This window comes from Agelaius phoeniceus, chromosome 6 (assembly GCF_051311805.1).
Source record: "Agelaius phoeniceus isolate bAgePho1 chromosome 6, bAgePho1.hap1, whole genome shotgun sequence".
Classification (NCBI taxonomy): Eukaryota; Metazoa; Chordata; class Aves; order Passeriformes; family Icteridae; genus Agelaius; species Agelaius phoeniceus.
Window position 1 is genome coordinate 41,875,641 of NC_135270.1, and position 14,077 is coordinate 41,889,717.

At 41.9% G+C, this 14,077-nt stretch overlaps 1 protein-coding gene across 6 annotated transcripts in view; it reads right to left on the reverse strand.

Moving 5' to 3' along the window:
* LOC143694378 (uncharacterized) overlaps positions 1–13,774 on the reverse strand; it is a 470,045-nt gene extending 456,271 nt beyond the window's left edge. For 2 of the 6 annotated variants that reach the window (XR_013182848.1, XR_013182850.1), the window contains exons 1-3: positions 13,571–13,738; positions 9,281–9,400; positions 5,794–5,941 (exon numbers count right to left, since the gene is read on the reverse strand). The gene's annotated coding sequence lies outside the window, so the exon portion shown is untranslated. Of the gene's footprint in view, positions 1–2,873; positions 3,338–5,793; positions 5,942–9,280; positions 9,401–13,570 lie in introns of those variants that run through there. The other 4 variants (XR_013182849.1, XR_013182851.1, XR_013182847.1 and 1 more) reach the window with 4 other exon arrangements.
* Positions 13,775–14,077: the final 303 nt, after the last annotated feature.

A 14,077-nucleotide genomic window follows, 5' to 3' on the forward strand; every position in this document is an offset into this window, starting at 1 on the left:
AAAGATGATTTAGGGTCTGAAACCCCTATCATACAAGGAGAGGTTGAGAGAGGTGAAATTGTTTAACATGGAGAAAAGGAGATGCAAGGAGAATTTTACAAATGTGCAAAAATGCCTATTCAGAAAGAGGAAAGAAGACAGAACAAGATTCTTCTCAGTGGCACCCAGTGACAGGGCAGGAGGCAATGTGCACACAGTGAAACACAGGAAGCTCCATTTAAATGTAAGAAAAGTTAAGTGTGATGGGGGGCAAACACTCAAACACACTATTTCAACATAACTTTAATCAATGGCTGTGGATTCCATGCATTTGTGTGCTCTGGCTGACACCTCCCCATATATTTTTACACGTATATAACCATTCAGCAATGTTTCAGATTCAACTTTTTAAGCCATCACAACCTTGTACTCCCAGAGTGTCAGAATATGAAACATCCAAATAACATTGACATCTAGCTAAGTTTATGTCAGTTCTGAACTCATTGCACTCTTGAAGGTTATTCAGAAACAGAAGAAGTAGATACAATAATAAAGGAATTTTTATATCAGACTGTAGTTTGCAAATTGGGTAGAAATATCTCTTGAGCTACTTTGACATTATTTTACCCCTCTAAATCTAAAAGAAAACAACATAGTTTTCACTACCTGATCTTTAAATTTTTCTACATCTTCACTTTTTACATTTCCAGCAAACACAGCACTATACCAAGCAAAAATGCAGAAAACTCAAACCACCTACAAGTTAAGTGTCTCCTTGGCCTGATATCACAGGTCTTCTTGCTAATCACTTATTCAAGTACACATATCCTCAGTGCCTGTCTTTGTGAGATAATTTTTTATTATCAGTGGACTCAATTCAGTATTTGTTTAATTTTCTGTCCATAGAATGTAAAAACCCCAGCAATACAACAGGGGAGGTGAATAAAAACAGAGAGTGGATCTTTACTTGTCACAGATACAATCTACCTCTGGGCAAACTTTTCATACCTGTAAAAGCCAGATGCAAAGACTATGGCCATGTCAATGCAAATAAAGAAGCAAAATGTCTGGTGACTACAAAGAAAATGTTCATTGAGATGGGTCTTGAAATGACACATTTCTCTTCTTTGGCTATACCTTTGGCTAGCCCTCAGCTGACCTACAAGGTATTTGGCAAAGTTTACCCAACAGAGAGAACAGAGATAGAAGATACAAGAACTGTTCTGGGTCAGACCAAAGGCCAGTCTACCTGATAACTTGTCTCCTACACTACCTCACAGTCACTGAAGGTGCAATCCCAGAGCAGAATCAACTCTGGAACAGTCAGCCTGAATAGAGGCATGTAAAGAGTTCATCTTGCTGTCTGTGCTACTGTGAACAGAGACCAAAGATGGATATCAAGGGAAAGGCATAAGAATAAGGTAGTCCTACATCCTGTGCATATGAGAGGAGCCTGCTTTAAAACTTTCAAAGTAACCAGCTGTGGCTTGTGGAAGAAGATATTCCAGTGAGGCTGTATTGCACTGTGATTTTTAAGGCATTAACTTCAAAGACAAGCATTGCCGTATTTAAAACAAATCAAAAAACAGCACCAATACCTTCTCCCATTCCAGATCCCATTATGATCATAAGCCAAGTAGAACATGATAAATATACAGTGCCTGTACACCTGTGAGGAGTCTCCAGCCTGCAGTGGAAACTGGACATCTGTCAACAAGAGGACACATGAGCCCCAGTGGCCTTCTCTGATGAAGAGACAACATCAGTGGACAAGGGAAGAGCTACGGTTGTTATCTGGACATTTGTAAGGCCTTTGACACAGCCCCTCACAACACCCTTCTCTCTAAATTGGAGAGATATGGATTTGATGGATGGACTGTTTGGCAGATGAGAAATTGGCTGAAGTGGACAATGGCTCAATGTCCAGACAGAGATCAGTGACAAGTGGTGTCCAGATGACTGGGATGAGCACAGGTTTTTATCTTCATCAATAACATAGACAGTGGCACTGAGTGCACCTTCAGCAAGCTGGAGTACAAGAACCACACTGAGTGGTACAGGTGACATGCCAGGGGGACAGACTGCCATCCAGAGGGACCTGGACAAACTCAAGAAGCAGGTCCATGGGAACCTCATGAAACCAAGTGCAAGGTGCTCCACCTGGGCTGAGGCAATCCCCCATATTAACACAGACTGGGGGATGAAGGAATTGAGAATGGCTGAGAAAGAAAAGGAATTGAGGGTGCTGGTGGCTGAGAGGCTGCACATGAACTGACAACACTCACTTGCAGTCCAGAGAGCCAAACATATCCCAGGCAGCATCAAAGGCAGTGTGGCCAGCAGGCTGAAGACATTTCTACTATGCACAAGGTACCAACACCCAGCAACACAACTGTGTCACAGGAAAAGCAAAGTTGAATGACTACTGCAAGTGCAGAGCTTCTGGCAGGAGAATTGTACAGCAGAGGGAGCAATTGCCCTTCATCACAGAAGCAACTGAGTCACTTTTATTCCTTACAGCATTAGCATTGCTTAGCTGCAAATTATTCTAAGATGAGTTTGTTCACCAACATAGTAGCTCTTATTAGATGAAACATGAGAACTGAAAGAAAAAACAAAAACAACCCTGCAAGATCAAAAATCCTCTGAGTACAGCTGAGGACAAGAACTCTGCATTGACTTTGATAGGCATTGGTAAAGCATCCAAAAAGCAGCTGGTCTCTCTGTGTTCAGGAAAAGAGAGAGATAATTGCTAGTGTGAAATAGTGAGAGTTTGTGAGAAGGGAAATTATCATTTGTTATAATAACTATGCTGAGTCTACAGTTGATAGTGACAAGTTTTATATTCTAAGATATAGAAGGTGTTTTGAGAACAAAAGACATGAGATCAGGGGTAAACCAACTGCGTATGTGTTTATTCTTTGCTAGTTTTCTGTGAGAGTTTATTCTGGTATGTAGTCATTTCTTAGCTTGACCTACAAAGCTTCCAGGACACCATTTGGTGCAAAGGCTGAACAAGGTTACATTCTTGGCAGGGAGAATGTAGCAGCTAGAGACACGGGAGATGGACTCTGGGATGTATTATTCATATTAACAAACAGGAAGACACTCCAATTCAGAATACATCTAGAAAATGTGCTGCAGGTTGCACAGCACTGTGTTTACAGAACCTCACAGAGAGGATGTGTCTCATGCCTTACACAATTAGGGTCACTGCAATGCAAGACATTGTAGCTCACACTGTTGACACATGAATATGGCAAAATCAGTGATGAGAGCAGGTGGGCACATTCAGTGATTTGTATTCATATCCAAAAGCAATACTTGTTCCCATTCCATTCTTTAAATCTTTACTTTTCTAAAAGAGAAAAAATACAGCAAATTTCCACTTGCAGTCTTCTGTCTCCCAGACTAGTCATGGTTATACCAAGTGTTAGTTTTAGCTATCTTTTCTTTTGCACCATTTGATTCCCACTAATATAATAAAATTTAACATTTTGGCCTTCCCTTTGCTATTCAGTCGAATCAGTTACAGGATCTAAAACTGAGAAACTGACCTTTCCTCTGCATGGGTTCCCAAGAAGAGCTCTCATCTCAGAAGGTTCCCAACTCAGTCATCAATGAAAGAAATAACTCATCAATTTATTAAAATTGATTGATTAAAAAATATTTGGGTTATTTTCAATAAAGACATCTTAAGATGTCTCAAGACATCTTAATATAAAATAAACTGCCAGAAGTCAAGAATGATAACATATAATAACCAGTTTTATCATAACCACACCACTGGAAGGTAACTTCCACCCTTTCCAGGGACCAGTGAACTGATAAATGCTGCCTGCAGCACCAACTTCCTCCAAAGGTCCACTTCTCAGGATAGAGAGCATCAATGTCCTGGATGAAATCAGTGCAAGTGCCTCCAAGTCTGGCTGCTACATGTATCTGCCCTGCAGCTGACTACGTTCTCGCTGTGGATATCCCATCACATACAGCAAGTGTACTAACCACCAAGAAGCTGAAGTTACTTTACTTGTTCAGCACTGAGACCAGCAGGAACCACCACAAAAAGTACAAATGGCTGTCTGGCCAGCACCATAACCCAAATGACCAGAAACTCCACAAGCAACTAGTGAGGATCTGGCCCTTTGTAACAGTTGGTTTCAGGCCAAGAAAAAGCTGAACATCCGTAGGGATGGCTGTAAATTGGCCAGGCTCCACCTACAAACAGAGAAAGCTGCTGCCATTCATCCCACAAGTGTTCTTGGAATTTGCTTGCTACAGCTTTAAAAAGGTCAGATAGAAGGTGCTCAAAAAAGAGTTATGTTGTGATCACTCTAGCTGTTTTAACTGGGCAGCCAGTTCTGCCTTGTGACAGACAGCTGGGACATGCAGCAACTGAGAGACTGAATTGTATCCACATTTAAGCACTCATGTTTCATCGAGCACATAAATTGTACAGCAGGAATTTAGGGGACGGAGCAGCTGCATTATGAGGAGAGATTTCTCTCCCTAATTTGAAGACATGCAGGCTGAGTGGGATACAACTGAGAACTGCAAAATCATGAAGGTAGTTGAGGAGGTGAGAGCAGATTGTTAGCTATCAAACCTTGTAATACTACAAGTATGGGCACTCACTCAAACTGCATGCAAGATAGGTTTCAAACAAGCAAAAAAAATTTATTTTGCAAACACAACTGTAGTGAAATTTTGGTCATATGGTACTAGGAGACAAGCAGGCTACAAAAAGAGAATTTTTTATGGACAGCCATTCCAAAATAGGTAAGGGAGTGGCCACAGGTGTACCTCCTAGAGATTTTAATCCAGTGACTGTGGATGCTGAGGGAGAATGAGAGGAATGCACAAATTAATGGCCAGGATCATGTCCCAGCTCCATTTAGTATTTCCTGCTGTTACTGTCCAAGGCAAAGATACCTGTCTAGGTGTGCCTTAGGTTTGACAAAATAAGGTATTTCTTACACTTTTATGCATGAAGCCATGACTGGAGAAAATCATTGCCACTTTAGGCCTAAGAGCCCAGACTCACAGCTGGCATGGGTTCCCCTGGAATCTCTGTCAGACCCTATGTATTTTAGAAACCTATGCAAGAAGTTATAATGCAATGGGCATACACATTGAAGAACTGCTTCTGCCCCAAAGAGCATTGAAGCTAAATTCAAAATTGTTTCTATTATATCCTGGTAGCTATAACTACTGAAGTTCTGCAAAAATTCCCTTGCTGTTTTTCCTTACATGCAGCTCCTGTCCATACTACTCCCTGCTCCAGAGGAACTCAGCAATGGCACCAGGCTTTATCCCTGTTACAGTATGAATTTCTCCCCAAAACTTGCAACCAAACAAGTAAGCTCAAATTACAGCTTAATAAAGGTGGTATCTAATAATGGCATGCCTGTCCCACTCTCACAATATGAGAGAAGAGAATTTTAAAGAAAAAAATCTGTCATTTGCTAGCACTCAAACACACGCTGGCTTCCTCTGAGCACAACAGATTTCACCTGCTTCCTTCCTTTTCCTTTCAGCTCCCACAGCTGTGATGGATATGTTACTAACACACACAGCACATGTGCCACATGTCCTTTATCCTCCTCTCTCCATTTCTACACCCCTGAAGTACTGAGAGGAAATTGAGCTGGCCAGAGTTATGTGGATGTATGCAAGGCTCAATCAAAGAGTTGTGACACCAGATGGATTGACAATAGCTACTGCTCCTCTTATGTATTAAATGCCACCTCTTTTCCCAGAATTTTCCATAACATATGCAGTGGGCACTAGTCTAAACTTGACTAAATAACTTACCCAGTTTCATACTATAGTGGATGGGTGGGTGGATTTCTGAATATGCTTGTGACTTCCCAGGAAGCCACAAGAAAGATGGATATAATTTTAGTGGAGCCCACTCCTTTCTCAAGTTTGAGGAAAAATCTGTTTCCATTTTCTCTGAAACCTGCAAGGCAAGTAGGAAGGCACAACATTTTCATCATTGAAATCTAAAAAATATGACCATACATTAGCTCATTTCTCAGCATTCCAAATATAACTGGAAAGCATAGTGTTGTATAACACAAGAAGACAAGCACTGCCCTACAGTGATAGAAATTTTATCTAGCTCCCATTTCAACAGCAACTGGCCAGCTGGAATTTGTTCATAAGTATTTATTTGATAGCAAGATGAGTTACACTAGTCCAGTTGCCTAGACAAGAAATCATTGGAAATTACAAGAGGAAACAAACTATTAAAGCCATCCATTTCCTCCACCAGGCATCATAAAGGTATAATCCACTCTGTACCCTTAGACAGATTTGATTTGACAAGGCTGAGATAGCAGAGAACTGGACTAGAATCCTTCCCAGTGGAAGTGAACAGTGGACAGTGTCAACTCTTCTAAAACTGGGAGTAACAAATAAGACAATTGGGTTCTCAGCAGTACAAAACTGCAGATCTTTACCAAGATCAGATTCTCACAACTGCAGTATTAATGAGATCACTTCTCTCCAATGGCCTAAAAAAATTTAATAATCAGAAAACTCTAGGATCCTAAAGTCATTCTGGTTGTGGCAAAGAAGGGTCATGTAAAAATATTCTTAAAACCAAACAAGCAATGAAATGGGAAAGAGACATGAGAGGACACTAGAATGGGCTGAAAGTAACCAGGCCCTGGCACCAGATATCAAAGCCATTCCTTAGCATCAGACACCATTCAGGAAAGTTACTGCTGACAGAGGCAGAAAGAAGAAGTTGCATTTATTGGAAATGTTCTCTAAATTTCAGGTTTTATAGATTCTAAGTTAATCCCAGTCCATTTTTAGGAATTGCTTTACTTTTCATTGTCCTGAAGGAAGAAGACTTGATGCTACACATTTTCATTCTTAACCACTAGATGTCACTCAACCCATTTCTCTCCCATGCCTACCACCTCGGTAATTTACTCCCAAGGGAAATAAAACGTCAAAAAAAATCAAAACAAAATTAAAAACCAAAACAAAACAAAAAAAAAAAAAAACCACAAAAAAAAAAAAAAACAGCCAAACAAAAAAAAGCACTAAAGAATCGCTTCGGACAAAAACAGAACATGTCCCATAGGGCACAAAGTTTTCCCAAACACAGTTTCTTTGTAAGCCTGAAGTAGCTTTGAAATACACATAGGTAAAGACGTTTTGAAGCTGAGACAGATTCAGCACCACTTTCAGGTGGAGAGGGTAAAAAGATCAACTCCACAGTTACGGGCACAGACTTATTAACTGTTCAATTTATCAACTTATCAACTGTCCAATTCAAACAGCAACAAAGTGAAAAACTTGGGTGGAAAGAATCACCTCTTAAGCTTCTGCAAAGTTCACTATATTCCCAAAGTGTGAGCCTTGACCCCTGCAGTATATTCCTAATAACAGAATCTTAAAATGGTTTGAGCAGGAATAGACATTAGACATCATCCAGTTCCAGCCTCCTGCCATGGGCAGGGACACCTTCCACTAGAACAGGCTGCTCAGTGCCCCTTCCACCCTGGCTTTCTTTAAACACTTTTGTGAAGGGGGCAGCCACAACTCATAATAAAGAATTTCTTCTTAGTGAAGCAGAGTAGAAATAGTATCTAAACCTACCAGCTGTCTCTCTCCACATACCTTATAAGATATTCCCTTGGAAAAGATATCATTTTAGTTTACAGCCAGTTTAAAAAATGAATTCAGCTCTTTGTACTATACCTTAACTTTCATGAAACCCCAGCCCTACCTGCAAAACCTGCAATGATAAATTCTCTCCCCTGTATAAACAGACGTCACTGTAGGGCATTAAGAACATTTCATAGGATGCCTAACAAAATGTAATGCAAAACTGAATGTGAAAGTGTAATTATTAGATTAGCAAGTCTTGGCAAACTAGGGAACATATGAGAAGACTATGAAACAGGAAGAGGGAAGGAGGGGAAATCAAGAGCCAGGAGATTAACACTGATGAAAACAATGTGCCATTTGTTAATAGTGGCAGATCCTTTTTTTTTCATGAAACTTTTTATTCATACTCTTCTAATACATTCCTCAATGTATTAGAATATTAACAAATTGCTATCTTCTTTTCAGTTTATGACATAACAGAGCAGACCAGTATAGTTCTACTGATCTATGCATTTCTACTTTAACATCAATAAAGCATTTCCAACAGTGACAATAAACTATTTCTTTAGCATAGCTAATCCTTTGGTAATCAGTCCTCTCCAGTCCCTCAAACCTACCATGCTATAGGAATTAACCTACTTCCAAAAAATATTGAAGTCTTTCCACATGCACAGAATTTTCATTCACTTACAATTTATGTAGCCTAGAAACCAAAATAAAGAAGGTTGGCTTGCTGCTTAGGACAAAACTCACATTATGTCCCTGGTCTGCCACTGCCTTCCTGCAGGATCATGGGGAAGCCATTCAGGACATGTTTACAGTTCACAGCAGAGAACAATGCAGAGAGCTCTGAGCTGCAGATTCCCAAGCCAGGAAACACACATGGCACAGCACTGCTGAACCTGTATGAACCAGTCAGTACTGGTACATTAAGGTGTCATTGCATGGAGGTGGTTGCCTGGCTCATGACATCAGTGATCACACATCCTGCTCAGGTGTCTTTTCACCAACAATAAAAGCACTTGCTGGTTCTTTATTGCTTTTCTCCATTTGAAGAGTGAGAAGAGTAGCACTTCCATGTTTTGCAAATATGCTGCAGGCATACAAACAAGAAAACTAGGGAAGTGCAGAGAGAACTGAGTACCAGAGAGGAGGGAATGCATACAGAACTCTAAAACCCATGCAGCACTTGAAAGTTGCTTTCCTGCAATGATTTTATCTTAGGTATCAGGGGGGAAAAAAATTAAAAATCTATTACTTCTAAATGATAAAGTTAGAACCAGAGACACTAAGGACCAAGCTGTGGAGAGAAAACTGATCAGTATCAATTTGACTTGGAAAATGATAAAAAAATGTCAGCACCAATTCTACAATGTACTTACAATCTGCAGCATTAATGATTATACAGAAGTTCAAACTGCATGCACGAGACTTGGCATGGGGAATTAAACCTATGGCTCCACATAAGTTCCTGACCTAGCTAATACAGAAGTGGTATCTTTTTCATGTGCAACTGAATGGTCACTGTAACCCCTGTAAGAAAGGCTCACATGCTAGACCAAGCTCAGCACATTAGTTTGGAGCTGAGGAACGTTACATTTAGATTTCTGTTTCACACAAAGCATTGTTGGGATTTGAAAGCAGTTCTTTCAAAAAATAAAAAAATAAATACCCTGTTTGTTGGTGTATTCATCATTCTGTTTCCAGTTAAATCTTTCAGAAGTGTCTGTTCTGTATCAGTGTAGAGCAGGAAAAATGTTTTATGGGATAGGAGCCCATTTCCTCTCCATCTCTAGAAAATAATATCAGGCAGACAAAAAGGAAATTAGGAATTTGATTATAAAATTCTACCTTTATTCAAAAGCTCACTGGAGAAGTTAATGAACTTTAAAGCAGGTACAAGTTTTTGCAATTCCACAGTCCCTTCAGAAAAAAAGCCCTTTTCCTTCCCAGCTAAGTACAGTACTTTATACCTGGTATATTTATAGCCATATTCATTTCAGTAAAGTTTAATGTGCAATCATATCGGCCTGTGGTCTTTCCTGTAGACCCACTTTCAGTATGCAAAGCTGGAGTGACTACAAGAGATCTGGAGAAGACTTTTTTACAAATGCTTGTAGTGACAAGATAAGGGGAATGGTTTCAAACTGATAGGGGGTAGGTTTAGATCAGATATTAGGGAAAAATTCTTTACTGTGAGAGTGGTGAGGCACTGGAACAGATTGCCCAGAGAAGTCGTGGACGCCCCATCCATGTTCAAGACCAGGCTGGATGGGTCTCTGAACAACCTGATCTAGTGGAAGGTGCCCCTGTCCATGGCAGGGGAATTGAACTAAATTATCTTTATGGTCCCTTCCAACCCAAACCATTCTATAATTCTATGACAAATTCAGAAGTCTCATAAATATTTGCTGGCATTTTAAAGCTTGACTGGATCTAAGTCTCCTCTTAGGTGTGATCAACACATGAAAAGAAATCAGAATGACTGCACCTGAATGAAGAGAAAAATGTGTGGAGTCACTATATCAGTCTCTGTTGAAGTCATTCCTAGCTGCCAACAAAACAGGGCTATTCTGGCACTGCTCTGCTGGTTGATCTCCCAGACAGACTAAATATTACATGTGCTGTAATCAAAAAACAAAAGCTTTGCTGTTTTCTGCATAGGTAGTCCTGCTTAGAGCCAAGGCAAGAACAACTTTAGGGGCAAAGGTAGAATTCCTGCTCAGGGCAAAGGTCTACTGCAGCATATGCAAACGGCTCAGCAGCACAGTGATCTCAGCAGGCTTCTGCACAGCAGAGAATTTCACTGTTCATAAAGACATTTGTGTGAATAGGCTAAAGGGAGTACTGTGAGTTGGAGAAAACTAAACACAGGGGAAGAAAACACATCAATAAACACCATTTAGACAATGAGTTTCAAACCTCTATCTTCAACTGAAAAGTTAAAAAAAAGGAAGGGGGAAGGAAGGGGGAAGGAAGGGGGAAGGAAGGGGGAAGGAAGGGGGAAGGAAGGGGGAAGGAAGGGGGAAGGAAGGGGGAAGGAAGGGGGAAGGAAGGAGTCTCAAAGCTAAGTACTCTGGGAAATAAATTCAGAAATATGCTGATTTGTCACATGAGGTTTTTCACAGAGCTCTTTCAGGAATACAGAAAAGGGAACCCAGTCCAAAACAGTTACAGAAGAAGGAAGTTAGTGCCACAGAGAACCTTAGATGACAAAAAGTTAGGCCAAGTTGGGTAAAGACAGCACAATCCCTACTCTATGAATGATGCTCTAAGCAACATTCAGTGTTACCCTGAATCATGTACTTTGGGAAAAACCTTTAAGATCATTGCAATGTTCCAGTTCACACTAAGAAAATGTAACTAAACAGTGGCCTAAAACTGCCATTAAGAAGAAATCTCTGCTAAGTGTTTTAAATGGTCTTATGCAAGATCACAAAGACACTGTATTTGAAGACAAAAAAAAAACCAACAACCAAACAAACAAAAAAAACCAAAACAAAATGAAAACTACACCATAAGAACAAATGATTGTCAGAAGTAAAAATAATTCAATGTTAACAAAGTCTAGAAGACATTATAAAAGAAAGGGAACAATATAATTCACTATCCATATAGTCCATGTTCCCAGAAACTAATATCAGATCCTCTCTAATAGAGACAAAATTCCCACCTCAGAGAACAGAGCAAAGAATTTAGTTCTCAAATGGTTTGTATGCCACTTGCATACTTTTATCAAATATTTTATATCTTAAAAAATAACTTATATAATCCAATAATTTCTGCCTTTATTTCAATCCTTTATCAATGTTTTTTATTTTTTCACTGACAGCAAAACTTAACTCTGTCTTAACAAAGTTTCACCCATTTAAACCATTCTCAGAGCACTTGCACAGTCTTCCTCTACAGAGCACAGGTAAATGAACAATTCATGTTGTTATTAAACAGAAATTGCATGCCTTCTGGTCCCTCATCATCCTAGCCAGTGTGCTGCCAGAAGTGAAAGGCAGTGTTTAATGCACATTACACACCCTGCACTGCAGGCAGCAGCCCCCCATAGCACGGAAGCACAAGCTGTGCAGAAGGGGAAGTGAATCTCTGTCCTCTGCTGTCACCTCAGTTGTGTCCAGTCCCCACTGCAGGGACTGGCTCTCTTGGCATGGCCCTGTTCTATCCATTTTCAGCTAGGCAAAGCTTAGTGCCATGGTACTAACTTAAAATACAGATCTCCTGCTACAGACCGATTATTTAAGTGATGGTCAGAATGGAGGGATGCTGCCTTATAATTATCCAATACAAACAAAAATCCCTTGATAAGCTTATTTTGAGGTCTGTTGATACTTATCAGCTACATTTCCTCCAGCTGAGATTTGAGAATTTATTTTAAGACATGAAACATACAAGAATTGTATTTCACTTCTACTACAACTATTTTTACGTTTAAGAAAGAATAGTTGTTAATGTGCCAAAAATGCCAACTAATCTTTACAAAATCTCTGGCTGCAAGTCAGGGTTATTAGCATTTCCCTCTAACAGGTGGAAAAGCTGAGGTACAGAAGGCCATATGAACTACCAGCCCTGAATTAGTGCTGGAGCTCAGAATCAAAACAAGCATCCTTGCCTCTATGGACAGCTGTGCCTAATTTCAGCCAGGGGAGGCAATACCGCTCTAAAAGAAGCATTTAAACTTCTTGCTCCCTGTCCTTTCCTCTGTGCTGTTACTGGAAATACACCTGCCCCTCAAGCAAAATGCAGATTATGCCCCCAATGGGCCTCTGCCATTTCAGGACTGGCACACTCCCAATCCCATGTCTCTAGAGGGACTGAGGACATGGGAAGTTATGAACTGTTCTTGTGTCCATTCAGGGGCTGTGGAGTGATTCCTGTCACAGGCTTTGCTGCCTCTTTAGATATAAGGGGGCAAATTCAACCAACCATCAACTGCTCACAAGTAAAAGGCAAAGGCAATAAAAATGATAAAAACTTTACAGAGGTGATAAATCTGCAATGCTTAAGGTCCCCATTCAAAAGAAATCCTTATTCAGTGACGTATATGTTTAAGTATTACAGAAGTTAATGTAGGCTCTGTGAAGTGATGCTGGTGATTTGTTTGGAAGGCAGAAGCAGGGATACACATTTAGCCTAATTTTCCTTAAAAAAAAATTAACCTTTCAGCATTTTGGGCAATGTTGAGTTCAACAAAAAACTGTGTTCAAGTATTGTGCCTTCAGAAATTATCTCATGTGAGCAACAGCCTACAGAGCACCACAGAAGAAGTGGAATTTCTCTCTGAAATCCTCTACCCAGCTCTGTAAATGCTATAGCCTGTTCTCAGGGCACAACAAATTCCATGGCAACCGGCATGTATTTCCCCACACTGATGCTGAACCACAGCCTTTTGTTTGGAGTGCTAAATGCAAGTATTTTGAGATGCCCTTCAGAGGGTACCTCAGCAGCTGACCCGGTAATTTGTACACATTTCTTGTACTTGGTGCTTAAATTACAGAATGCTTATATGTTAGAGCTTTCAACATGGATTAATACTGCAGGGTGGTGAGAAAACACAGCCAGCGTTAGAGACACAACCTGGCTCTTATAGATGAGGACACAACCATTGCAGCAGGTACACAGTGGAGAACATGCTCAAAAATCTCCTGCAGCATGTGGAGAACCTCCCATGAGAGTTCACACTTCTCAGTACAAGAGAGCTGAAACAAAACCAGATGATGAAGCAGAGCAAAACACTCAGTCTTCTACTTGTGGTGCATCTCCAGACCTTAGATACGGTGTATTTTGCCTCTCGCCAGGCAGAAGAGCCCTGGTGGGCGCCTCCCTTGAGGGGGACTGGCTATGTGTAGCACAACCCTAGATAAGCGGGCGGTTCCACAAGAGCCCATCCTTCACCATTGCTTTGTGCTACAGGAGCATCAGAATACGGCCTCCATCCCCCACTGCTCCCTACCTGGAAAGCTCATCCCAGCTCTTCCGTTCCTCAAAGCTATGTCAACACGGACACCTGCCCCTGGCTCCCAGCAGTGTTTTATGGCCTGCGGGGCCGCCCAGCCCAGCCCAGCCCAGCCCGGCCCGGCCCGGCCCGGCCCGGCCCGGCCCGGCCGGTCCCTCACGCCCCCGCAGCCCGAGCACAGACCCCGGCGTGGCCGCCGCTGCCCCTCACCGCGACCCCTCAGCAGCCGCTTCACGGCCCCGCCCCAGCCCTCCCGGGCCCGCTCCCGCCCTCCGCCCCGCCTCCTTATCACCCGGCCGCAGCCGCCTCCCTTATCGTTCCTATCTGCCTTATCGCCCGCGGGCAGCGACACCGCTGCTCGCCCGGCCGCGCCCCGCCAGCGGCAGCCCGGCCCCGCTACGGCGGTGGGCGCACGCTGAGAGCCGGCCCAGGGCGGAGCAGGGCGGAGGGGAGCGGCGCCCGGCCCCGCCCGGCCCAGCCCCGCCCCGCCCCGCCCTGCGCGGG